Below are 27,033 nucleotides of genomic sequence, written 5' to 3'. Positions count from 1 at the left end.
TCTTTCCCTAGGCTCCTTTCTCACTTTCTCTTATACCCTTCCCGTAGCTTTCGAACATGTCGATCCTTCTCTTTGTTGTTCTTCCTTCAGCTCTTGACAGAGCTGACTTCTCAGTTCAACAAGCCTCTTCATAGTTACTTCCTTAACATCTCAAACTAATGGGGCAGCCTCCTTCCTTTAGTTTCTGAGCAACTTTTCTCCTTCCACACACTTCTGATCTCTGGGAACGCATGTAGATTTGTTGAGTTATTCACCGTTTACTTTCTTAACTAGAAAGTAATCTCCAGAAGATAACTGTTTTGTTCACTGCTGTACACCGCCCCCCTCCTTCCGTTAACACTGCTTGCCGGGCACACAATAGGACTTTAATAAATTGTGGAATGCATATGCACACTACAGTTATATATACCACGTACAGGGTAAAATAACGAATAAAAAGTGCACTATTGTTAATTCAGTAATTTTTTTTTTTTCTTAAATGCCTATAAGATTTTGCAGTTAGAAATAACCCGGTAAAAAGGTAATCCTACAAGGCAAACCCAAATCGCGCCCGTCAGACCACGCTCGCCTGCCGCAGCTCCGCGTTTGCGCAGACTTCTCCCGGGAGACTCCGCCCAGCTCTTCCGGAGGGGGCGGGCCGGACCGACGGCGGTCCAGGCGCGCTTGGATGACGTCACTAGGCGCGGCCCGGGTAGCCCTTGGTAACCCGGAGTCTGCGGAAGTGGAGACCGGTGGGCAGGCGGCTAAGACAGGTAACCCGTACGCTCCCTGTTGGGTCCATGTCTTTCGTGTTCTCTGGCGTCTTGATGGCGGCCAGCACAGCAGTTTCCCATTGAAGGCGACCGGGAACCCTCTTAAGTCCTCATCTTCCTTCGGTGGGGTCCCCTTTCCCTCTCAGTCCTCCAGACTGCTGAGGCTGAACCCGTCCTGGGGACTTCGGCTGAGCGGCCACTTCTTTCCGCCTCAGCACTCCCGGTGCCGATGGACACTGACTTTCCTTTCCCCGTAGCACAGACCATTCTTCAGCCTGCATTTGCCTCTTTCTTGCTCTCTTGCCTCCAGGCCCACTTTGCCCACCCCTCTCCGGTTCTTGCCCCACAAGACTCCTATCCAGGCTTGTTTAAGGAGATACAGTTTACGATTCTCTTCAATTCCAGTTGGAGTGAAACCCAACGCCTTCCCTGCCCCCGCAGCTGTCTACTTCCCCGCTCCTAGGATCCTTACTGCGTACACCAAGCTTTGAGTTTTGGTGTCCCTAAAGAGCATTCGTACTGGCGGAGTTTTGCTTCTTAACGCATGTATTTGTTGAGTAAGGAAGTGGCGTAGTAATGTGAAAATCTATTGTACTAATAAATGATACACATGGGATCCAGTCAGCTGTTGAGATGGATGGAACTGCTACAGCATTTCATTAAAATGTTCCTTGTTCCTGGCTTTCAAGTAGTGGTAACAAGTGCCTTTGCAAAAAGTTAGCCGTCAAAATAAATAAGCAACAGAACCCCACTAGGAATGTTTAGACAGAAAAAAAAAAAATCATCTTGTTGATAAAGGAACGTAGGTATTACAAAACCAACCAGGGTAGCAGAACCCCACTAGGAATGTTTAGACAGCAAAAAAATAATAAAAATTCATCTTGTTGATAAAGGGGTATGGGTTATTACGAAACCAACCAGGATCAATATGGGAGGAAAGGGAGGATTCTGAAATCTTTGGTCCATTGAAGGTTTGGTTTTGTATTTTTTTGTATTTTGTGTTCCATTTTTGAATAGAGCCTATCTTCATATAATTTTGAGAAGCCTGCTAATGACTGGCTAATTGGCAAGATTAGATTCTTCTAATATTAGGGGGACAAAGTAGAGTAAGATTAGGGAATAACAGTCACTCATTGTTAACCATCTTCTGTATCTCAGGGATTATGTTTGAAACTTTGCATATGTTTTCTTCTTAGCTCACACAACAGTCTTGTGAGTTAGGAATCTTTATCCTCAATTTACAGAGAAGAAAACTGAGGCTCAGGTATGTGAAGATAACTTGCCAAAAACTCATAGTTACTGAATGGTGGAGGCTTTAAGTTCAGGTCTGCATATGACTTCAGTGCCTATACCTTTTCTTTCTTTTTTTTTAAAATAACTCTACTATAAATGATCAAATTCTAGGCTTTTCACAATAGTCTCACATAATTCTCTGAGTTTATTCTCTCATCAGTCTAAGTGATGAGTTTATTCACTGATCACTCTAAATGATTTGTAATATCTTCAGTATACTCAAGTTCTTACATACCTGGAATTAGAACACCCAGAAAGCTTAATTTATGATCCTCCCCACCCACACACACACTATCCTTATCTTTAAGATTGAGATAAGAGGCAAGCACGACTGACTGCTCAGTACAACCCTTTTTAGACCCCTCAGGGAATGAGTAATTCTGTATTGTTGAAAGTTTTACCCTTTTAGAAATGAAAATCATACCGATCGTTTTGGATGGAAAAATTTTAAATGCCCTAAACAATTCCTTGCCTTCTTAAATACTAAGTATACTGACATATTTTAACCTTTTCTTATATCTCAGAGCAGTCATTCTAAATATTACTTACTGTCCTGTGTCGTGATACAGTGATTTTCTCAGAGCTCTTATTGTATTTGACTGCCCAGATTGCTTTGCTTCGTTCCTCTTTATGGCTGAATAACATTCCATTGCATAGATATAGCATATGCTATACTTCCAACGCATATTGAATTATGCTTCTGTATACTCACTTCATATGGTATGAACTTAAAACTTGGTGATTTGATTTGTGAACTTCTAGAGGATGGGGATGGAAATATCAGTTGAAATAATGTTATTGAACAGTGAACAAAATACCTGGTAACAGTGTTAAACTGGAGCTTGAGCCTGTATTACAGTGTGATTGTTCTTCTCACCTAAGACTTAGTCTCAATATAGTAAGGAAAATAATAATCATGATAACATCACCTGGTATTACACCTGTTTACACCGTGCCAGACATTATTCCAAGCACTTTACCTGTGAAGTAGGTACTATCACCGTTCTCTTTTACAAATGAAGAAACTAGGCACAGAGAACTTAAATTAATTGAATTGTTAAATTTACAAGGCTGGTGGGTGGTGAAATTCGGATCTGACCCCAGGCTGGGTGGCTTCAGAGTTGATTTATCCAATGTTTGATGTTGACACTTGGCTCAGTATCAATTTTGCCATGTAAATTGTTTTGCCTGCCACATTCTTCCTCTACCCTCTCTTTTTTATACTGTTTTAAAAATAAAACATTGCTTCCGAGCTTAGTTGGCAGTGGAAGAACATCTGAACTCAAATTGTCAAAAGGGTGACAGGTGCTTCTCATTTGGTTGGGGCGATAACATTTGAATGACATTCAAACTGCATTTTCACAGCTTAGTTCATATTTCTTTCTCTTTCTCTGAGAGCCTGTCTTTGAAAAAGCAGGGCCTGAAATATTTTAAGATCTCATATTGCATATCGTGTTGGTGTTTGACTTTAGATATTGTACAATTCCCACATCCTTTTTCTGTGGGTAAAAAGAGCTTTTTGTTTATAATCCTGTTTCTGACTGTCAGAATAGTTTATGGCACATTTATTTTGTTGCTAACTCATTACTCTGTATTGTTTGATTCCTGAAGAAATTATCTTGAGATAGCATTTTTAGATACATAATCAATTTCACTCTCATTTTTTTCTTGGCTTTTTCCTTTGCTTACATTTTATTTCTTTGACACTTGCAATTGAAGGTTTAGTTTCTGAAACTGATGGGAATTGGGATATGCTTGATAGTTTTGGCAGCAAAGGAGAGACATCTCAGCCTATTTCTTTTGCACTCATGATATTTTGTGTGTGTAGCAAGCATGGTGCATATTTGGAGGTGTGAACTGTCTGAGTAATGTCTGGCAGAAATCGAACTATAGAATGAATGTTGAGGATACAAAGGGGCCTTAGGTATTTCTCTCATACCCTTCACTCAGCAGTCGGGAATCTGAAGCCTGTGATGATTAAATGATTTGCTTATATTCAAACAATCCATTTTTAAAAAAAGAAATCCAGCATTCTGTGTTATTTTGAATCATACCTCATTGTTTTTGTGTAGCATCCTATTTGTAAGAGGAGACTCCCTTTTTTTACTCTTAGGTACTTAATATTCTATATGTTTTAGGTGAGAGGAAATGCCCGGAATTGGCTAGGTCACCAAGAGAATGAACCAATATGATGGATCCAAGTGATACATAGGTTAAGTCAGTAGGGCTTTGCAATTGTTCCTTTGTGGGTGAGAGTAAGAAATCTGAGGTATCTGGGTACCGGAGAAGATGGTGGTGTTGTTCATTAGGAAAACTTAGAAGAGGTTGGGATTAGTGTATGCGTTCAAAGTGACCAGAGGATGGATTTCATTGACATGTTAGAAAAATTGAAGCTAGAGCTGGGGGGCACATCAGCATCTAGGAAGGGGGAGAAGGAAGCACCAAATCAGTAGGAGGAGATGGAGTGGTATCACAAATATCAAAAGAAGAGAGAATTTTAAGGAGGGTATGGTCATGTATGTTCATACTCTGAAATTCAGGACTGGAAGAATCTGCTGAAGTTGATATATAGGGAGTCATTTGCTTCCACTGTGGAGTTTTCTTGGCATGGGAGGGGTGTGCAGTGGCCTGGGAGGGAGATGGAATGACAGGGATAGGGAAGGAAGACAATTCTTGCAAGGAATTTGGCTGTGTGGGGAGAGAGAAGAGTTAGAGAAAGATGTGGAAGTAAGGAAGGGTTTTTGTTCAGTTGTGTTTTTTCCCTGTAAGAAGAAATTGGAATAATCACTTATTACTGAGGTGAAAAGGGCTGAGAAAGAGGAAGAAGTTGAGAGAAGGAATTTAGGGGATGGGTGAAGCAGGGTCCCAGATGTCAGTGGAAGGTGATAGAGCACAGGCCACGATCAGGGAGTGCTGGGACAGGAAGGATACCCACTGCACCTTCCTGGGAGGGCTGGCTCAAGGAAGGGTGGGGAGAGATATGGTAAGTTTAAGGATGGGGAGGGAATATGTGCAAGTTCTTGTCTGATGGTGGCAAGATTTCTTAAGCAGGTAAATTTGCTGATATTGAGTGTTGATTTGGTGAGGTGAGGATTGAAGGGAGGGGTAGAAGTTCAGAATAGTCACTGAGGGGAAAGAACAGGAGTTAAGAGGGCAACTAGAGAGAGACACGAAAGGTTGCCTGCCTGGTAATGCGGGGGGTCCTGTTGAGGTTGGAATCTGTGAATATGTAGTGTCTGCCTTTTTCATGGTCATGTGATATTTATTTAACTTTTTTTTTTTTTTTTAAGTTTTAATGAGTTCAGTACACTGAGTTTAGAAGTAGAAAACTTGGGTGGTTCAATTTGTTGAAAGTTAGGTTTTATAGAACAGGTGTCAGAAGGATGAAAGAGCAAGAGAATTGAGGTTAAAATGTTCTGAGTGATTGAAGAAATGAATCACGTTATCCAAAGAAGGCCACAGAGAGATTCTCAACTTAAGAAACATTATAATTCTCCCTCATAGGGGCTGCCCTGTGCATGGTAGATGTTTACCGTCCTTGGCCTCTACCTACCAGATGCCAGTAAGCAACCCCTCCCTTGGAGACCATCAAAAATGTCTCCAGACATTGCGAAATGTCCTCTGAGGGGCAAAATCATCCCCCAGCTGGAACTTCTGCCCTAGGGCCAGAGGGAGCAGACGCATTGAAGATAATGGAAAAGTCGAGGGACTGGAGTTCCAATGTAGTAAGAGTTGGTGAGTAAGCAAGAGAAAGAGTAGGAAGAACAGGAGGGCATACTCTGATATTAGATTATGGAAATGAAGTATTTCGGTGATGGAGCTGTTCCAAGTAATGAAAATGTCAAGAATGGGCCATTAGTTTGCTGAGTGGAGTGAAGGCAAAGGTTGTTGGCACTGAGTAGGTAATTTTGGGAGAGGGAAAATAGCCAGTAGATAGTGATGGAGCAAGCTGGGGAAGCAGCTGACGAACAGCCTGAGTTTCTGAAGTGAGAACAGAACTAAGATTTTCTGAATGCTTGCTTCCTTACTCTATCCATTCAGTGTTTCTCAGCTCTTTTTCTAACGTTATCAATTCCCAGATCTTGTACCTCCCTTCTGTAATGTTTTAAAGGTGTGGAATTTATCCAGTTTAGTTTTTCTAGTACTTTTTTTTTTTTAGGTGAGAAGTTCTTTTTTGTTTCTTTTTCTATATTCTCTTGATCTGATTTTGTGGTCCTTTACCTCTAAATATAATACGTTCCAAAAGGCCCTGGTTATGTGCTGTGTGACCTATTTTCAGGGTATTTCTTTTGTATTTGGGGATCTCATTATGAAGTCTGCATTTTGGCAGAAGTGTCAACATATCCTTAAGTCTTACAACCTCTTCGAGCTCTTCTTTTCCCTTGCTTTCCCCGAGCCCCATTGTCTTCTCTTTTGTTCCTTATTGTTTCGTATTTGTTTTTAAACTGTAATTATATGTATGTACAGTGTTGATTGAGAAGTAATTACAGTGGACTCGGTAAGCCAGACCATAAATACTTGTAGAATACGCCTTTGACTGCTTTCTCCTGTGTTCAATAAATCCGTACTTCAGTGGAACGTTTTTTGTTTTTTGTTTTTTACTTTATTTAATGTGCTTACCTTGTGTTATTCACCCAGAAAGACTGGGCACTAATTCCTACCTCTTTTATAAAGCATTGAAAAAAAAATCTTAATCTACAGATACAAGCTAATGTAGGTTTTTATATTATATCACAAGTGCTGTCATTGCAAAATAGGAAGTAAGTAGGTGGCATTAAAAGCCTTGACATTTTTACTTGATTCTTATGTGAATTATTTTTTGTGGATGCTGATCTATTTGATCAATATGTTATACTATATTTGGTAAGGAATAATAAGTAGCTTTATTAAGGAATATGTTGTGATGGCTAAATCCTCCAATGGTGATTAACAAATGATATTTTATTACTTTATTTCTATACTTAAATATGAGGATTTCCAAGAAAAAGATTAATTGGTTACCTCAGTAAAAAGTGATGACCATTTTTTCATAAGGATTTGATCTGTCTTGGTGTATATGATCTAGCACCTCAAAGGAGAAATGAATTGTTCTCACCAAACCGCAAAGACGGACTTTCATCCTACCAAAGGCATGCCAAAAGACAACATATTGTCACAGAAGCTATGCTTTAAAAAGCAATCGCATCCATCCCATCCATTGTTCTCTAGTGGCAAATGACACTAAACGATTTTTGTGCTCAGTCTGCAACCACACTCAGTATGTGGACAGATACAGGATTCTTTAGGGGTCACATTGGAGCACAGGTGTGCCCAAGGACTTTGGCTGTTGTTCGTGACAAATCATTCTGATTGTGAACATGGCTAAAGACTTTTTTAATAAAGAGAGTGTTTTAGGTTTTGGAAATACAATGATTATGTTGTGTTTCGTCATGTTCTTACAATAATTTAAGGAAGTCATGTTTTTCACACTTCTTGGTAAATCGTTAATGTTATGCAGTATTTGCAACATTTAACCAGCTTATGGCTAACACTTTAAAAACACATTTCCCTGTTGGTGTTGTTCTGTATCATTTGCCAGGTTTATTCTGTTTCCTTAAGTGTATATAGGAAAGTCTCAAAGAAAAATAAACTGTTTAACCTTACTTTTTAATCTTCTAATTAATTTTAACATGGGTCCCAATTACCTATGTTCAGTTGTGTATTCAAGTTGAAAAGGTAATGGAGACTGTGAAGATCTTCTAAAGATACTGAAGCTATATCAAATGCATTTTTTATCTTGCTCCCAAATACTATTCAATTTCTGGGAATTACTTTAAATCTCTTTTCTTGGAAGGAATAACTGCATGCATGTTCAGTTCACCACTTAGAACCTGATGCTAGAGTATATTTTAAATCTAATGGCATGGATTTGAAAGCTATTTATAGGGAGTGGGGCACCCATTTGTAGTGTGTAAATTCCAGACCTATCTCTCAATGGAGAAATCTGTTATATATTTATTCCCATGGAGGACCAGAATGTAAATTATGAGATCTGAAGTTGTCAGTATTTCTATTGAATCTAATGTTACCTTTAGACACAGTACTCCTCATGAGAGTTGTCAATAGCTATAGCCCTGTGACAGTCACCAAATAAATCACTAAATGGAGGGAGCCTGTCTTGATTTCTGGCTAAAGGAAATGCAGTTTCCTAAGACAGGAACAGAGGGACCTCTTGCCCTTCCTACAGCTTTCCTGCTATAGGAAGTATGGTTTCCTATAGAGGATAGAAAGGTTATCCATGCAGGGTAGGATTGGGGGCTATAGGTTCACACAGAGGTCAGGAATTAGGAGAGGGATGGGAAAGGTTCATCTCTGCAGTTGGCAAGAAAGGACAAGTTTTTCACCTGTACTGCAAGTTTTGAATGATGGGAATTTCTTGAAGAAACTGAGCTGAGCCCTACACAAGAAGCCCTGTAGAAAATGGTTAGAGAGTTTGCCAGATGGAGGCTTTTTTTTTTTTTTTTTCCTTCTTCCAGCCTCATTGAACTTCACAGTGAATCCTAAATAATGCTGGTTGTGAGGAGACCAGAGTTAGCTTAAACCACTGGTTCTTAAAGTCTAGTTGCTACCAGCAGTGTTAGTATCACCTGGAGCTTGTTAGAAATGCAAATTCTTGGAGGCCACTAGTTGGTATTTTAAGAGGATCTTCAGATGATTCATTTCAAGTTTGAAAACCACTGTTTCAGGCAACTCAAAGTGGTTCAGAACCACTTTGCCTAATTGTGGTGTCAAAGTCACAGTGTTGAGAAAGAATGAGTGAAAACTATATTGCATACTGGAACATCCTTTAATCTTTATTAGGGATGAAGTTCTTTTTACAGAGTATGCTTTTCAAGTTGTGTTTTCTAGTTGAAGGGCAGAAGAGATGTGGGTACCTACACTAAAGATCTAACAAGCTTGTTCGTGGAGTATATTCCCTGTTCATGGATGCAGTTCACGCTGGAATCTAAATTCTTCCAGACCGCAGTAGAAGACAACTTTTCATTTTGCTTCCTTTTTCATTTTAAATATTTATCCCTTGATTTCCTTTTTGTACTTTGTGTAGGCAGTGACCTGTGAGAATCCTATTTTCATGGCTTTTTGATAGCAAGAGTTCAAGTAGCTAAATGGATCAGAAACATTAAAGTAGAATTGCCTAGACATCTTATTTAAGATGTGGATTATTGGCCCCTGTCCCTTGAGACTCTGATTTAAAACATCTGACACAGTGTCCAAGAATCTGTACTTTTTTTATTAGACTTTTTTTTTTTTTTTTTTTTTTTTTTGAGGAGAAGGAGTGGAGGGAGAGGGGGAGAGAGAGAATCTTAAGCAGGCTCCATACCCAGCGAGGAGCCTAACATAGGGCTTGATCCAGTGACCCTGAGGTCATGACCAGAACTGAAATCAAGAGTTTGATGCTTACCTGACTGAACCACCCAGGTGCTCCCAAGAATCTGTATTTTTAGCAAGCACCACTCTCATTAGCCTGCCCCTCACCGTTTCATTCTCAGGCACATGATCTTCAGACCACATTTTAAGAAACACTTTTTGGATAAAACACAGTTTTATCCTTGGGGAGTTCTGAAATACAGATGTTTTCCCAAGTTTCTGAAGATACTCACAGATATGAATCTTTTAATTGCTAGTACTGAAGCTATCTGCATGTTTAATACCCACTGGGAAAGTGTACAGAGATGCTTGGGGTAAAATTCTAGAACTCATGAGTATTCTTCTTCTTTCACATAAGAAGTTTGTCTAGTCTCTCCTGTTTATTTCTTTGTTTATTCATTTGTTTATTTACAAATGCCCCTGAAAGACCAGTTTGACAGTGTAACGTTATAACACAAAACCAGTCAGATTTAAAAATTTGTTGTTCTGTAATTCATGTTTCCTGAATAATCCTAATGAAGCCTACGTTTACATTTATGGGGCTGCATATTAAAACTTCACACGGAAAAGGAATGAATTAACTTGAGAAAATATTGGAAAAGTATATCTTTTCATTCTCCAAGCCATGTGCTAGAAGCCCATAAGGCATCAAGAGTGTTAAGAAAATACTGTCAGTGAGCCTACAGGCTAATACCCTAAGTTCACTCTGAGAGGATGGCAGAGATTTGTCTAAAATGATTTAAGATTTTTTTTCCTGCATAGAATGATATAAAAAGTTATTTTATCTGGCATCCAAGAAAATGATTCAAGACCAGGAATTGGGGCAAGAAGCATTTCTCTCTCTCTCTCCCTTTCCTTTCCCCCCCCCAGTTGTCTTTGGAGAGAGCCTCTCCTTACTGTCTTTCTCTATGCCTCACTATCCAGGATTCAGCTAGGGCTTCTTGGAATGGATAAGAATAAAGGCAGTGGCATGTAATTGTTTCACCTATTTAGGATGGATAACTACAAAAAGAGGTAGTCCCCTTTGCAATGAGAAAAGGAAGTTAAAAAAAAGTGATTAAATATTTCAGTGTCTACAGTGTGGTTTTGTGGAGAGGTGTGGGGGAGTTGTATCATGACATTCTACATCAGGAATGGGGGTAAGCTGCTCTTAAGAAGCTGTTTCAAAGCATCCATAGTACTAAAATTTTAAAATGAAATCTAACCCGTATTTCTTTTTAGATGGGACGAACAGGTGTGGTAGAGCCCAGAACCTCTCTACCCCAGAGTACTACTTTAGAAGTGGGCCCTTTTGCTGGCTTTCAGTACTGGTGTTGGCAGGAAGGAAGCAAGGTCAATCAAAAGCCTTCCCCACCTGTCCATTAGGCAGTTGGCTGTCAGCCAAGTTCAGCTCTGTTTGACAAGCAGAGCATGGCAGTAGCACCTGAACTGTACCAATCCATGCCCAAGAACTTGTAGAGAAGACCTAGCATCCTTGTTCTTTCAGCTGCTTCCCTTATGGAGACCTATTGCCTGTCATTTTCTCTACCCTCCATTCCAGTATTACTCTCAAATACCTTTTCTTGGCTGAATGCCAGCCTTGTGGTTCCCACTGCTAATGGACTTTTATAGAGTAGGATAGTCCTAAATTTTTACTGTAAAGTGGCTTTCTGAACATTCTGATTTCCTTCCTTATCATTTTTTAAAGTGTAGCTATAGATATGTTAACAGGCTCAGCTGTTTTTTTTAAACCAGTGTTTTCTGGATTTGTATACAAGATAATTTAAAATGGTACATGGGTAAGCATCTTTGAATTTTAATAGTTATGTATCTCTTTTAATGTATGTGGGGAAATGCAAATTAGCCATTCAAACTCATGTTTTCATGGATTTTATAAAAGGTGAGGCAATGGTCAAGTGGATTAAAGAAAAAGTATTTAATAAATAGTAAGATGATGGTATGAGGATGGCAAAAATACGGTGGTACATATATGACTGAAGTTTGCGAGCTAACTCGGGGCTTACACTTTTTGAAATAGTCTTTAAAATAATATACAAGAGGGTGCCTGGGTGGCTTAGTTGTTAAACATCTGCCTTCGGCTTAGGTCATGATCCCAGGGTCCTGGGATCGAGTCCCACATCGGACTCCCCGCTAGGCGGAAGCCTGTTTCTCCCTCTTGCACTCCCCATGCTTGTGTTCCTGCTTTCATTGTCTCTCTCTCTCTCTGTCTCTCTCTCTCTCTGTCAAATAAATAAATAAATAAATAAAATAATACACAAGAGGTGGGTGGGAGAATGGGGTAATTGGGTGAGGGGGTTAAGGAGGGCACATGATGTGATGAGCATTGGGTGTTATATGAGACTGATAAATTATTGAACACTATATCTGAAACTAATGGTGTACTGTATGTGGGCTAATTGAATTTAAATAAAAATTAAAAAAGAAAAAAATAATATACAAAGTAAATTCTAAGGTTGAAATGCCTTGCCACATTGGAAGATGTGTACTTGGCATAGCATAGTTCTTTAACTAAAAATTCCTATTCATATCGAGTGCATCTCTTTTAAATAGCCCTTTTAAAACACTAAGCTTGGGTACCTGCGACTGCCTTTGGCTCAGATCATGATCCCGGAGTCCTAGTATTGAGTCCCACATTGGGCTCTCTGCTCACCGGGGAGTCTGCTTCTCCCTCTGACCCTCTCCTCTCTCGTGCTCTCTCTCACTTTCTCTCTCAAAAACAAAACAAAACAAAACAAAAAAACGAAGTTAAAATAATCCTTGCTAATATGTTTTTTTTTTCTTGCTAATATGTTTTTACTGAATCTTTTGTTGTAAATTATGTGAGATTTTCTATCCTCTGTAGGACATGGGTAAGAAAACCACTGTAAAGCTTTGTTTAAATGGTTTGGTGTTCTTTATTTTTATTTATTTATTTATTTATTTATTTTTGCCCCTTTTGAAAGTAATAGCTTTGGGGCATGAGGCTGGCTCAGTCAGTAGAGCATGTGACTTTTAATCTCCGGGTTGTGAGTTCACGCCCCATGTTAGGTGCAGAGCCTACTTAATAAATAGCTTTATTGAGATAAAAATTTATGTACCATAAAACTCACTCTTTAAAACTGTATAATTCAGTGGTTTTTAGTATATTCAGAGTTGAGCAGCCATCTCTTGTGTCTAATTTTTGGGTATGATCACTCCAAGACGAGCCATGGGCAGTCACTCCCCATTCTACCCTTTCCTCAGCCCCTGGCAACCACCTTTGTCCCTGTGGGTTTGTCTACTGTGGACATTTTATATAAATGGAATGGTATACTATGTGGCCTTTTGTATCTTCCTTTCAATTATCATGATGTCTGCAAGGTTCATCCACATTACAGCATAGAGCATGCTTCATTCCTTTTCATGACTATAATATTCCATTGTATGAATAGATCACATTTTATTTGTCCATTCAGCATTTGATGGACATTTGGGTGGTTTTGCGTTTTTTTTTTCTTTCTTTCTTTTTCTTTCATTTTTTATTTTGTTTTTTTCTTAAACAATACTTGAAAATACCTGGGGTCTTTGAAGCCATTACTGGATGACTTTCTGGGTGTGTTATAGAGGAGACTCATGCAGTGAGTGGGAACTGGATTTTGAATACTTTGTTATCATGGATTCAAGGAGTCTATTTTTTTGCTGGTAAAATATGTTTTCCTGTGAGCTGGAGCAGTGACTATTTTTCCATAGTAGAACATTTATTAATAAAGAAATTATTTTCATAATACCTCTTTAAGGACTGAATTTTCAAAATAGCTTCTGTTTAAAAATGGTGTTTTTCAACAATTTTAGAAGAGGAAATCTTACTGAAAAAGCTGATGTTTTTGTCTATATTTTCTTTTCCGATTTCTTTATTTTTACCCAACTGAACTCTGTAACCCAGCTCTATTAATCTAGATCCTGTTTCCGGTATATGAATATTTATAGACAATAATAAATTATATTCTCTTAATGGTGTTTGAAAAGTTTTGTTAACTTTTATCCCAGCACAAAAATTCCTGGGTGGTCTGATTAAACCCTCATCTTTAAATATTAACTATCAAGTCAGTTCTTTTTATTTTTAAAGGTTGTATTGACTGAATTATATCCACAAAAGTGTACAGTACTTACTTTTCTTGGGCCTGTGGTGTGCAAAGCACTTCATAGAGTAATAACCCTACCTTTTGCATCTGCTGAAGTCATACCTGATTTCAACATTGTATCAAATTCTGCAGTGAGGACAGTTGGTGAATTTGAGTGTGAACTGAGATAATGAAGGTTCTAGAAACTTTGTTCTGTGAGAATCAGGTGAAAGAACTGAGGTTGGGAGAGAAGACTCTGGCAAGTGTGTCATTATGGCTCTCCCAGACACCCAGAGCTTGTCTTGTTCTGGAGAGTTTGGGTGAAAGAAGCATCTGTCATCAGGGCTGGTACTCCTGCCAGCTGAGGAGGCCTAAAACAGGAGTTTGTGTTCTAATTTTCCGTCCTCATACACCTTTCCACCATCTTCCAGTTCTGGGAATGTCTTGTCCAGTGTCTGAGGGTAAGAATGATTTCTGGAGAGTATCTTGCCTACTCAAGGATATGTGGCATGTTATATTATTATGTGAATATACGACCTTATCTTAAACACATAGAATAAAAAATGTAGTGTTGTTTAGTATAATGTGGTTTTATTAGGTCAGGATTTTTTTTTTTTTTAAAGATTTTATTTATTTATTTGACAGAGATCACAAGTAGGCATAGAGGCAGGCAGAGAGAGAGAGAGGAGGAAGCAGGCTCCCTGCTGAGCAGAGAGCCCGATGCAGGACTCGATCCCAGGACCCTGAGATCATGACCTGAGCCGAAGGCAGCGGCTTAACCCACTGAGCCACCCAGGCGCCCGGATTTTTTTTTCTTAAGATTTTATTTATTTATTTGACAGAGAGAGACCACAAGCAGGCAGAGAGGCAGGCAGAGAGAGAGAGGGAAGCAGGCTCCCCGCTGAGCAGAGAGCCCGATGCAGGTCTCGATTCCAGCACCCTGGGATGATGACCTGAGCCGAAGGCAGAGGCTTTAACCCACTGAGCCACCCAGGCACCTCTAGGTCAGGATTTAAATTTACCTTCCATTTGGTGTATGTGGAAGGTTTTGCCACTCCTTAAAATGCAGGGACCTGTAAAATAGTAGCAGCAGAATATGGTGTTGTTTAAGAGTGGTGGGGAAGACTGGTGATGTTGGGTGTCCATGTTCGTATGGGGATGCAGGGGTAGTTCTTGAGCTTTTTCAGTGTTGCTGGTCTCATTCAACTTATGATTTTGAATATAATGCACTTTGCTGTGCTTTAAATGAGCATTTTTTATCTAGGCTTGGCCTGTACCTGAAGCAGTAGACTGTAGTGCTGACTCTAGGGTCTGGAGGCAGAGCCCATGAATCTAATCAATATATCAAATATCATAATATATAATTATTATAATATATAATATATTATTAGATAGTAATATATCTAATATAATCTAATGATAATATCAAATCATTATATCAAATATCAGATAATCAGATTCTGCCATCTAATAACTATGAACTTGGAGAAGCATCTTAATCTCTCTAGGCTTTAATTTATTCATCTGTAAAATGGAGATGATAGACCTACCTCATTGGGTAGTGAGGAGTAAATGAAATGTACTGAATGTGCCTTGCCTGTCTCATAACAAGCACCCAATAGATGTCAGATGCTATTGCTAATTATTGCTCATGGTTGCTAATTATTGCTCCTAGTGTATAAAGGTCCAGTACTTTCTCGAAGATTTCTCAGTAGTCCAGAGGAGTTCTGAATTGACTGAATCTCCAAAGGGGAAAGACTCTGGTCTCCCTGCTCTCTCTAAGGCATTTTAGGTTCATGATGCTTGCTTGGGACCAGCACATTTTAGGGAGGTTTGGGGTGAATGGCATTTTCCTGGCTGGCCATAGTCTGGATCTCTTCCACACTTTGTTCCCGGAACCTCTGAAACGTGGAATGTTTGTGGAATGGGTGTTTCTCTGGCATTTTTTCAGAAGTTCATGGCTAAATGCGCAGTTATTCCACAGAAGCACTGGAATGTCAGAGCACTTTGAAAAATTGTACCACCTTATGCTATAGGAGAAAAACAGTATATTTGTCTCAGGGGAGATACAGTAAAGGACATGAAAAAAGAGTTTAAGTTAATAGGATGACAGAGTGTATTATATCTAAGTCTTCATGAGTGTCATAAAACTATATTCAATTTTCTATGATTGAGGCATCCATTCAACTAGTGTTTTTTAAACATTTATTCATACTGCTTACCTTTATTCTCTCCTTGTCCAGGAGAGAGAGTATTACAAAACACCTTGGTTTTTGTTCCTGACACTGCTTCTCAAATCTAGATAGGATCTTCATGCTCTTTTCCTGGTGACAGATTTCCAGGGCTTATCCTGGTTTTCTCTCCTCTCCACCCAGTCCTTTCCTGGGATGTTATTTTTCCCAAAACTGGCTGCAAATTGGCTACACTTGCTTTAGCTTTTACCTTTCCTTGTTGTCCCCGTGGTTATCTTCAGACCCTTTTGGGATTCAGGATTTTACTGTGAATCCTTATGGAAAAAAATAGAAAAAGGTTAATAAATGCAGGGTCATTTAAAGATTTGGAGTTTTTACAATGACAGTTACCATTTCTGTGCTAAGACAGTAACTGCTAAAATTGTAACGGAAAGACAATGAACAACTGGGGCTTCTGTCTTCCTTGTGCTGAACACGAAGCTCACCATATTCTGTCTCTGATTCACCTTTTATCTCCCCCCCATCCACCCTAAAAGTCCTCTCCAACACTAGTAGAGAATGATGAAATCAAGAAAGAGCCATCATGGTCTTCATGACACCAAGTAGGTAGTTTGCATTTCCAAGGACCTCCTGCAAGGGTGATAGTCTGTTTTAATATGTACCCAGGATTTGCTTTAATCAGGTGACAGACATAGAGACAAACTGCCTTTGAAAGAAGAGTTTAGGGGCGCCTGGGTGGCTCAGTGGGTTAGCCTCTGCCTTCGGCTTGGGTCATGATCCTAGGGTACTGGGATCAAGCCCCGCATGGGACTCTCTGCTCCGCCGGGAGCCTGCTTCCCTTCCTCTCCCTCTGCCTGCCTCTCTGCCTGCTTGTGATCTCTGTCTGTCAAATAAATAAATAAAATCTTTGAAAAAAAAAAAAAAGAAAGAAAGGTTTATTATTTATAGTTCCCAAGAGAAGGGGGCACACCAGCAAGGAAGCACCAGGGTTGGTCGGGAGGCAGAAGGAGCAAGGGGAAAGCATGAGCATGAGTCTTTATTGTAGTTTCTGGGGGATGACAAGGCAGGGCGAAGTATGCAGACTAGGACTGGCTAGTTTGAGTGATTTTGGAGGGCTCTGGGCTATAACAGTGGTCCCTAGTCCTTGGTATCTTGCCCTGGGAGGGATTAGGGTGGGGGAATATTGGTTTGGTGTTTGAGAATTAGAGGAGGTGGTTGAGGGTGTGAGCTCTGGATTGGCTGATTTGTACATTAGCTGGCCCTGGTAGGGCTTGTCTGGGATCAGCAAGGCCCCAAGATGTCAAAGCATCATCAAAACAGAAAGTAAACATGGTGAACAGACATTCTATCCAATGGAGCTGTATGTATCACAAAAGGGTTCTTTCAGCAGCATTTTCTTATTGAATGATATAAAGAACAGTAAGCTGGCTGCCTGCACTCTAGGAGTTTATAGTCTAGCTTAGTAGATAAAACTTGCACGTATAAAATAGTGACTACTCACGCAGGGCACAAGACTATGTGCCAGAAAGATTTACAGAGTGCAGTGGAAGTTCAGTGGAAGGAGAGACAGAGTATTCTAGAAGCCATAGACGGCAGTGGTTAAGAGGACAGACTGCTGAGCTCATCTGGCTTCATCATTTGTTTGCTATGTGGTTTTGAACAAGTTATTTAATCCCTGTGTTTTAGTTTCCTCATCTGTAAAATGAGTTTAATAGTAATAGTCCTCATCTCATAGAGTTAGCTGAGGAGTAAATGAGTTAATACACAAGAAGTCCTTAGAACAAAGCCTAGCACTTAGTATTCAGTGTTCACTGTTAGAACTGTGGAGAAAAGTTCGGTGCAGTGGATAGAATTGACTTTTACTTAAAGAGAAGAGAGAGGGGCAATGTTCCTTTTCTGGAACCTGGGCCGGTGGGTGGCTGGAAGTGAGCCTGAAAAAGTCAGGAAATGGGAGGTTATTCTGGTAGGATGAGACTGAAAAAATAGTTGGTGAGTTTTGAATGCTAAGGAGTTTACATTTTCCTTTAAACAATAGACATTCATTTGAAATGCCTTTTTTTTTTTTTTTTTTTTTTTTTTTTAAATAACAGAGACAGGACATTAAATTTGTGCTTCCAGGAATCAGTCTTGGTAAGCATGGTTTTGGAGAGAGGAGAGGCTTGGTACAGAGTGTTTCAGTCAGGGTAGGTTAAGTTAGCATAGTAACAAACAACTCTAAAACCTTTGTGGCTTTAAAAAAGTAAAGGCATGTTTCCTGCTTATTGATGCATGTCTGTCGCAGCTCACCTGGGGGCTGTACTTAAAATCATTCAGAGGCGCCCAGGCTGATAGAATAGCTACCTAGCCACCATTTCATATTTGTTTGCTTTAGAGAGGAGCGAGCACTCGGGAAAGACATGTGCTAGCAGTTAAATATTAGGCGATCACAGGCTTCTGAAATTGCCATCCTCCCATGTTTGAGGGTTAGAGACCCAGGAAGAACTGGAAATATCTGTAAATAGCATGAATGACTGCTCACCACAAGGGAGACTCGTTTCGAAGGCAGTATCGTCTGGATCCAGGTTGTTGCAGGCAACGTGGAGAAGAGCTGGATAAAAGAAAGAATTTGAAGGAATACAATTTAAAGGTTCACAATTGGGTAGAGTTATAAAGGTGGGAAGAGTCAAGATGAGACAGAACATTTAGACCCAGTGGAAAGTGATGCTGCCATGACAGAAATCAGGAAGCCAGTGTGTGTTAGGGCGTGATAGGGGGTCAATTGAATGCTCTGCAGGCCACCAGAGCTGTGCTCCCTGAGGACGAGTCGGCCGTCCAGTGTCACCACACACTGTGGTTGGTCCACAAGGAGATAAGGACAAAAATAAAGAGTCATCATTCATAAACTACCATAGTAATTATTTTTTTCCCTCATAATGGTTTATTCTTTTTGTGCTTATGTTAAATCTGATAATAAAATTATCAAGCTTGTATTTTGTAATTTTTTTTCCTTTTCTTCTTTTGTGGTTTGTTTTGGTTATGTTTTACAAAAGTGTTGACCTGTAACAGGGTCAAAAATAACCAGCCCTTCACCACAGAGAGTTTGAGACACATTGCTTTGGAAGCGACAGGGACTGATGGAGGTCAGGAGGTAAGTCCTTTCCATAAGGAGATTAGTTGAGTACGGGACATGTGAGCACAAGACAGACTCCAAAATGAGAAGATGCCCAGGACTGGGCTTTGGGGGAACGTCCATTGTTTGGGGGCAGATAGCTAAGAGGTGGTATAGACTGTACAGTCTCCCAGGAATCATCACAGGTGATGGGAGATTAGTAGTGACAGATGCCACAGAGAGTCAAGGAAAAGAACTGAGGTCAAGCTAGATTTGGCAAGAAGGAAGTCACTGTGGATGTTTAAAAATAAACTTCTAGTGAAGTGGTATGGTCACATACCAGATTTCAACTGTTGTAAGAAATGTGTGATCATAAAATAGAAGAGGGTATGAACTGTTGGCTGGAAAAGTTTGATAGCAAAACAAAGGCAAAAGCTGGAATGGTAGCTATTGGGCCAAGGACAGGAAAGCACATTTTGCTGTTATTGGATTTTTGGTTTTTTTGTTTTTGCTATAGGAGAACCTGAGTAGCTTTAAAGGCTCCTGTCAGCTGGGAAGTGGGGACATAGACATGGGAAGGAAGGAGGAGGTGGCAGTGGTCCATGGCAGGAGGAGTGGAGAACAGACGCATGGAGGGAACCTGGGGGGTGCGAATGGGCACTGCCTGAAGAGGAATGGTGCCGTGACCCTGGTAACTGCTGGGAGGTAGCAGACGCTGGTTAGTAGGGGAGATGGATGAGAATTTGGAAATCTCAGTGGATTCAAAACAGGAAAATGAATGACGGGGTATTACTGGGGTGGAGCACTGATGTGGTCCGAGTTCATTTGGCAGGGACTTGGAAGCCCTAGTAAGACCATCGGTGAAATGACGCCCAGCCTGGGAGATTGAGCTTCTTACTCTAATCAACACTCAGTAAATACCAGTACTGCAGAGTAATGGGGGGAGAATAGGGAGGTCATATCATCCCCAATCGTGGTTATAAGAAGAATAAAACTATGGTAATAAATGGACTTAAGATAAAATTTAATTAAACATCTTACATTTAAAAACAATCGTTATTTAAAGTATGAAAAGAATACAAGTATGATGTTTTAGTTACTCTAAACTTAGTAAAATTTGAAATGTCTCTCAAAACTCCTGTCAAGGGTGCCTGGGTGGCTCAGTGGGTTAAGCCGCTGCCTTCGGCTCAGGTCATGATCTCAGGGTCCTGGGATCGAGTCCCGCATCGGGCTCTCTGCTCAGCAGGGAGCCTGCTTCCTCCTCTCTCTCTCTCTGCCTGCCTCTCTGCCTACTTGTGATGTCTCTCTGTCAAATAAATAAATAAAATCTTTAAAAGAAAATGTCTTCAAAAAAAAAACCTCCTGTCAAAATCCTCTGTTAACTAATTTCTCATTTTCATTGAGTACGGTCTTCTAAGTATTAGAATGGGAGAAGAGCTGGGTAGAGAGGTAGTGTCTCTTGTTTGTGCCCGTTTGTCCCTTCCCTGACTGGATTATTCTCCCTCCACAGTCCTGACCCCAGCCCCCGTTACCCCTTCACCTTTGCTCTTGTCTGTGATGGGCCTCTGGTTTTCCACACGTCATTGATACAAGGCAGCATGTTTTGGTTACTCTGTAGGTTTGCCATGCAGTAGAGGCCATAAGATAATAGTTAAGAACACTCTTCAGTAGAGCTACTTGAATTCAAATCTTAGTAACCTTGAAGGGCACCTGGGTGGCTCAGTTGGTTAAGCATCTGCCTTTGGCTCAGATCATGATCTTGGGGTCCCGGGATCAAGCCTTGCATTGGGCTCTCTGCTCAGCTACCTTTCCCTTTCTTCCTTTCTTTCTGCCTCTTCCCCTGCTTGTGCAAATGCTTTCTCTCTCTCAAATAAATAACATCTTAAAAAAAAACTTGGTAATCTTGTATACTTAGCATCTCTGAATATCATTTTCTTATCTGTTAAAGGAGACAGTAAGAATAAAAAACATTGCCAGGGATTAGGAGAGTTTCAGATACATAATTAAGCCCTCAATAAGTATCAATTATTTCTTCTTCTAGATAAAGTATCTAACAGATGTTTTCACTAGCTTTTAGTTTTTCATAAAACTGATAAATCAAGTTATTTGCCTCTGGATAATGGAGAGTTGTTAGTTAGTAGGTCTTGTGCCTTAAACAAGATGGCAAAGAGGGGAGAATAAAGGGAATCCATAAGGACAAATCTTCTGGAGAGGTGTACCCACAGCGGGCTGTGTTACAGTGGTTGAGTTCTTTCTTGTGCTCTATTGACATATTAAATGGTTTTGATACAGATACGTTGTTTTCTAGTTTATGAAACCTTTTTTTAAAAAATATTTTATTTATATATTTGACAGAGACACAACGAGAGAGGGAACACAATTTGGGGAGGGGGCATGGGGCGTATGGGAGAGGGAGAAGCAGGCTCCCTGCTGAGCAGACACTGAGGCCGGGCTCTATCCCACAATGACCTGAGCTGAAGGCATATGTGAGCCACCCAGGCGCCCCTAGTTTATGAACCTTTAATTGTTGAGAATGCCAGGAAGCAAAACAGTGTTGATGAAGACACATTTAAGGAGGAATCAGACCTGTAGTTCACCAAGTAAATAACCTTTCCAGTGCCTTCACTGGTCAGCTGCCATGGGGACAAGAATGACTTCTTGAGAAAGGGGTAGAAAAGTGAAATTTCCTGTTTTCTATAACTGTAATGCATTCTCCCAGGAATCCTTTTGCGATCACTCTGCTATAATTTAGTTTAAGTGGCACTCTTTAGAAAACTGAAACAAGCTCTACTTTGCAAGCAAGTAGCAATCAAAGGGATAAATTCTTTTCTCTTTGAAAATAGAGTGAAATCACTTCCAATCTGATCTTTGCAACCCAATGCCTGCTGATAATGGGAGCATAAACACATTAGGCACCAAAGAAGAATGGCATCTGGATGCTGAGATGGGATCAGAAGAGCCAGAATAAACACAAGCTGCCATCAGGGAGGCTGAATTCCATCATATCACATCACGTTCAAGCATAATTCAGGCTAGTCATATACTGATGTGAGTAAAATCAGTTTTTGTTTGCAGTTTTCACATTTTAGACCTGTCCCCCCCTTCACCTCCGCCCTTGACTGGTTATAATATATAAATCAAGCCACAGCTGATAGTGATTTGCTTTCTTTATCCGGAAAAGGCCTTTTACTCTGGGGTTCTGACTTGGCTTCATTGCCCTGATCCTCATCACAAGCACTTTCTGTAATTCCCACAACAACATTAACTCCAGTTGTTGTGTGTTTTTTTTTTTCCCCTGCATATACATATCACAATAGTTCTTTCATTACGTGATCACAAATTATATGCAGTTACCCGTCTATGCTTCATGAAAGCTGTACATTTTAAAGAAAAGAGAGGCTATTTAAAGCAAGACCAGAGGCTACAGTTTATCTTATTTACAGTTTGGCTTAAAGATTGGTATTTAAGTTAGTATCATACCACATGTGGTAATCCTGCAAAGTGCTACATATTTTTATTTATATTTAAGGGACTACAGCAAAATCCCCCTTTCAGTATGTTATCTTGCATTATTTACTCAATGATAAATGACATTGCCTCGCAGGTATGAGTTTTGCAATGAAAGACCCTATTGTAGCATATATTTGTACTAAGGGGGGGCAGTGCAGGCTGTTAGAATTAGGGTTCCAGAGGGAATTTAAACTGAATATTCTGGTACCTGTTCAGTTAAAACATATAGCTTAATGTTGCATTTTTATTCAAAGTAGAACAAAAATAAAAAGAAATGAACAAAAGTTAAAATGCTAGAAACCAATAAAATGAAGGCATGTTGGCATAGCCTAAACTCAAAGATCAAAACTGTAGCAGAGATAAAGGTGATTATCTGATTGGCTTGTTTCTGCTGTTTAAAAATAACTTCATCCTTGTCTGTTACCTGTTTCAGACACTGGTGAACCATTTCTATGAAATTATTGACATATAAAAATGAGCTGAAAGAAAAGTTCTGAGGGGCCAGTTTGATAATCACTCAAACCTTTGAGTAGAAAACCTGTTCCGTGCTATGTCAGTGGGTCCACGAGTCATGAGGATTTCTGCTGAGTAGGGAAAGAACCAGTTATTTTGGAGAGTGTTAATCTTTTTGAGTTTGTATTTGTTTTGAAATAGAAATAAAAATTTAAAAATAAATAAGAGGAAATACCAATTTTGAATCAAGTGGAAATTACTTCAGGCCCTGCTCATTCAGAAATTTGGAGAATTTAAGCAGCTGCTGTTTTACTAAGTACAAAAATAAGGAGACTTTATAGCAAATTATTATAAAATAAGTAATATCTTAGGACTAATATATTTGAGGCCAATGTGCTCCCCCAAATTCACTTAACACTTAAAAGATAACCATTCCATTATTTTCTGGGCCTCCATTATTTCTGATGAGAAATTATGTGTTATTCTGATGAGAATCCAGCTGTTATTTGTATCTTTTTCTTCCTGCATGTAATGTTATTTTGTACTGGCTATTTTCAGGTTTTTATCCTTATTTTTGGTTTTTAGCAGTTTGACTGTTGTACCTAGGTGTGGTTTCCTATCTTGTTTGGGTTTGTTCTCAGAGTTTGAATCTTTACATTTGTATCTCTCACGTTTGAAAAATCTTAGCGATTTTAAAAATAAGTAGTTTATTTTCCAATATGTTCAGATTTACCAAGAAATTTGCAAAGGTAGTATGGAGTTCCCATATATGTATGACCCAGCCTCCCCCAATATTAGCATTTACATAATCATGGCATATTTGTGAAGTTATAGAAGTAAATTGGCAAAATGCTGCTAAGAACAGTTTTTCCACTAGTGCCACCCCCCTTTTTTCCGTTTTAGGATCGAGTCTACGATACCACATTACATTTTATCATACCCCCAAGTCTCCCTCAATCTATAACAGTTCTTCAGATTTTACTCGCTTTTCATTGACTTGACATTTTTGAAGAGTACTGGCCAAATATTTTTTAGAATGTCCTTCAGTGTGGATTTGTCAGATGTTTTCTAAACCTTAAACTGAGGTTATGGATTTGGGGAAGAATACTACAGAGGTAAGCTGCCTTTCTCATTGATGGAATCATATCAGGGGATAACGATACCAACATGGTTTATCCCTGTTGATAGTAACCTTGATAATGTGGTTAAGTTTATGTCTGCCAGATTTCACTACTCTAAACTTAGTATTTTTCCTTTCCCATTCTCTATTCTTTGGAAGCAAGTTACTAAGTACAGCTCATACTCAAAGGGAAGGAAGTTAAGCCCTACCGCCTTTTGGAAGATGTCATATCTACTTATTATTTGGAATTCTTGAAGGACGGTGTACCCTCCCTCCCCATTTATTAATCATTTGTTTTTATCAGAATAGAGTTATAGGTTATTTATTTCATTCTTTAGGTTCTAATCCAATGCCATCATTATTTTCTAGCTCAGATTGTTTGTCTTTGGCCATTAGAAGCTCCTACAGTTAGTTCTTGTGTCTTTTTTAGATGCCCAGTTCCCACACCTCACCTTTTTTTTTTTTTTCCTTTGGTTGGTTTGTTTGTTTTTAACTTTCTTCTTTTTTGGGCCTATCTGATGCTCTGGGTGTATCTTGCATTTTCCCTGCCACACTCCTAGAATCAGCCCTTTCTCCAAGGAGGCCTGGTTCCTTTCATTGGAAAATGGTATTTAGGAACCATTATCTCATTATTTTTTAACATATTTTTTGCTGCAGCATTCTTGCTCATCTGAGCTTCTTGAGATTTAAGTTCTGTGTATGTTAAACCTTTGTTGCATGGGTACCTGCAGCTTTGTTCATTGATTTCACACTTTTTCTCTCTGTTCTTCAGATTGTGTAATTGCTATATAAATATTTTCAAGATCACTTACTCTTTCTTCTGTAATGTCTAGTTTGCTAGTAACGTCAGTGAATTCTTAATTTCATATATAGTATTTTTCAGTTCTTAAAATTTCCCTTATTTTTTTCCAGCAATTTGTTTCTCTGCTGAGTTTTCCTTAGTTCATTCATTATGGCATTTATGTCCTTAATTATAATACTAATACTAATATACTATATTAAATTCCCTGTTTACTAATTCTGATATTTGGTCCACTCAAGTCAGTTTCCATTGATTGCTTTTTCTTTAAGTATGGGTCATATTTTCTTATTTCTTTTTATATCTAATAATTTTTTACTTTATTGTAGACATTGTTATTGCTACTTTAGTAGAACCTGGATTTATGTTCCTGTGAAGAGTATTAATGTCGTTCATTAGCAGACGTTTAACTCCAGTGAACTCAAACTTCCATCCTTACCTTCCCTGCAGTGGGCTGCAACAGGAATCCTAGTTCAGTATATTTAGCCATACTTGGACTATTTGGTCTCCCCCTATGGTTCAGGGTTTCATTAGAAAATTGGGCAGTATATATGCAGATTATGGGGCTCATAACTTTTCTGAAGTTTTCCTTCTTTACCATCCAGTTGCTGAGTCAGTCCTGAACTCTGTTCTCTGATTTTTTAGCCACTAAGATTGCAGGTTTCAGTCTGAATTTTAGCTGCACATGGCCTACTAGAGCATACTCTCAGATGAAAAGCTATGACACAGGAAACTCAGTGCCATTCCCTTCTCCCAAGTGTCAACTCCCTACAGTTTTTGTCAGGTTTTTGCTCATTTTCATGTGCCTTCAGATTTTTGTTGTTGTCTGGAGTTTATAAGTGCTGCCAGTAGGAGAATTGGTCTGATATAAGTTACTCTGCTATTACCAGAAGTGGTATTCTCCTTCATTTAAGAGGAAGAATAATATTAATTAAGTGATCAAACAAAAAATGTAAAATGAAAACTATTATACTGTGAAGAAGTACTCAGTGCTATGAGATCTAATGATAGGGAGATTGACTTAATGAGGTCAGGAAAGATTTCCTCGAGGACATGGTCAGGGGAGAGAGAGTTAATAAAGAGAATAGAAGAGGATTCCATATATTTGTTGAATGAATGGGTAATATGGTCCAGCTTTCTCTGCATCTTGGCTTCTTTCTTTGCCAGTATTCTTATCTTCTCCATTTTTTTTTTTTTAAGGTTTTATTTATTTAGGGCACCTGGGTGGCTCAGTTGGCCAAGCAACTGTCTTCGGCTCAGATCATGATTCTGGAGTCCCGGGATCAAGCCCCACATCGGGCTCCCTGCTCAGCGAGGAGTCTGCTTCTTCTTCTGACCTCTCCCCTCTCATGATCTCTCTCTCTCTCAGATAAATAAAATAAATCTTAAGAGAAAAAAGAAGGGGTCAAGGCCCTGATATCTATTCAAGGAAGAGGTACCTGGCTATAGACCTAGCATATGTTTTTGTATTATTCAGAAGACTACTAGAGATTGACCTGAAGTAGACATGTCAAAGAAAATAAATAGATTGTTTAACTGATGAAACAGTATAGGGAAAAAACAACTTGGAAAAAATGCAACAAAAAGCAGAAAAAGTAAAAGCTAAGTAGCAAAGAAAATCATAGTAGATGGACAGCACAAAATAATTGGCTGAGAGATCAATGCTATTACAACAGTAATCATGATAAATTAAATAAATTTACTTCAGTTATTAAAAATGATAATTATATTTTTTAAATGCAGCCAAATATTGCTTTAAAAAGATATCCAAGGCAAAACAACCCAGAGCAGTTAATACTAAAAACAAAGGGATAGAAAAGATATCAGGAACAAAATAAACCAAAAGAAAGCAGGTGTGACAATACCAATCTTGGGCCAAATGGAATTTCTAGGTGTTTCATCCAGCAAACACTTGCCCATGTGCACCAGGAGACATATAAGGATGTTCATTGCGGCATGGTTTGTAATAATGAAAAAATTAAAAGAATTTAAATATTAGCAGGGAAATGCATAGACTAATTGTAGTAGAATATTCATATAGGGACACTAAGCAGCAGTTAAAGGAAACAAACTAGATTTATGTGCATCTGTTTGGCTGTATTTCAAAACCATTGCTTGAAAGAAGTAAGTTACAGAATAATATGTCAGTGTGACACTTCTAAATACAAAATAATACATTTGTCCTTCTAAGATTCCTTCTAGTTCTGAAATTATTTTATCAGATTTCACAGTAATAAGCCATGTTTGTATGATTATATGGATTTGAATGTCTGAGGAACTATGCCCAGAAACAGTGTACTTTTCATTAAGTGAACTAGCTGTCATTAAGAGCAATCACTG

General features: G+C 39.1%; 1 protein-coding gene across 12 annotated transcripts in view; it reads left to right on the top strand.

Moving 5' to 3' along the window:
* The first annotated feature begins 652 nt into the window (after positions 1-652).
* The window catches only part of AOPEP (aminopeptidase O (putative)), a 332,560-nt gene continuing 306,179 nt past the window's right edge, over positions 653-27,033 (top strand). For 5 of the 12 annotated variants that reach the window (XR_004277711.1, XM_032308872.1, XM_032308870.1 and 2 more), the window contains exon 1: positions 653-752. The gene's annotated coding sequence lies outside the window, so the exon portion shown is untranslated. The remainder of the gene's footprint in view (positions 753-27,033) is intronic. The other 7 variants (XM_032308869.1, XM_032308867.1, XM_032308868.1 and 4 more) reach the window with 2 other exon arrangements.

This window comes from Mustela erminea, chromosome 12, assembly GCF_009829155.1.
Source record: "Mustela erminea isolate mMusErm1 chromosome 12, mMusErm1.Pri, whole genome shotgun sequence".
NCBI lineage: Eukaryota > Metazoa > Chordata > Mammalia > Carnivora > Mustelidae > Mustela > Mustela erminea.
The sequence above is the reverse complement of the archived record's forward strand: the minus strand, read 5'-3'. Positions and strand labels throughout refer to the sequence as shown.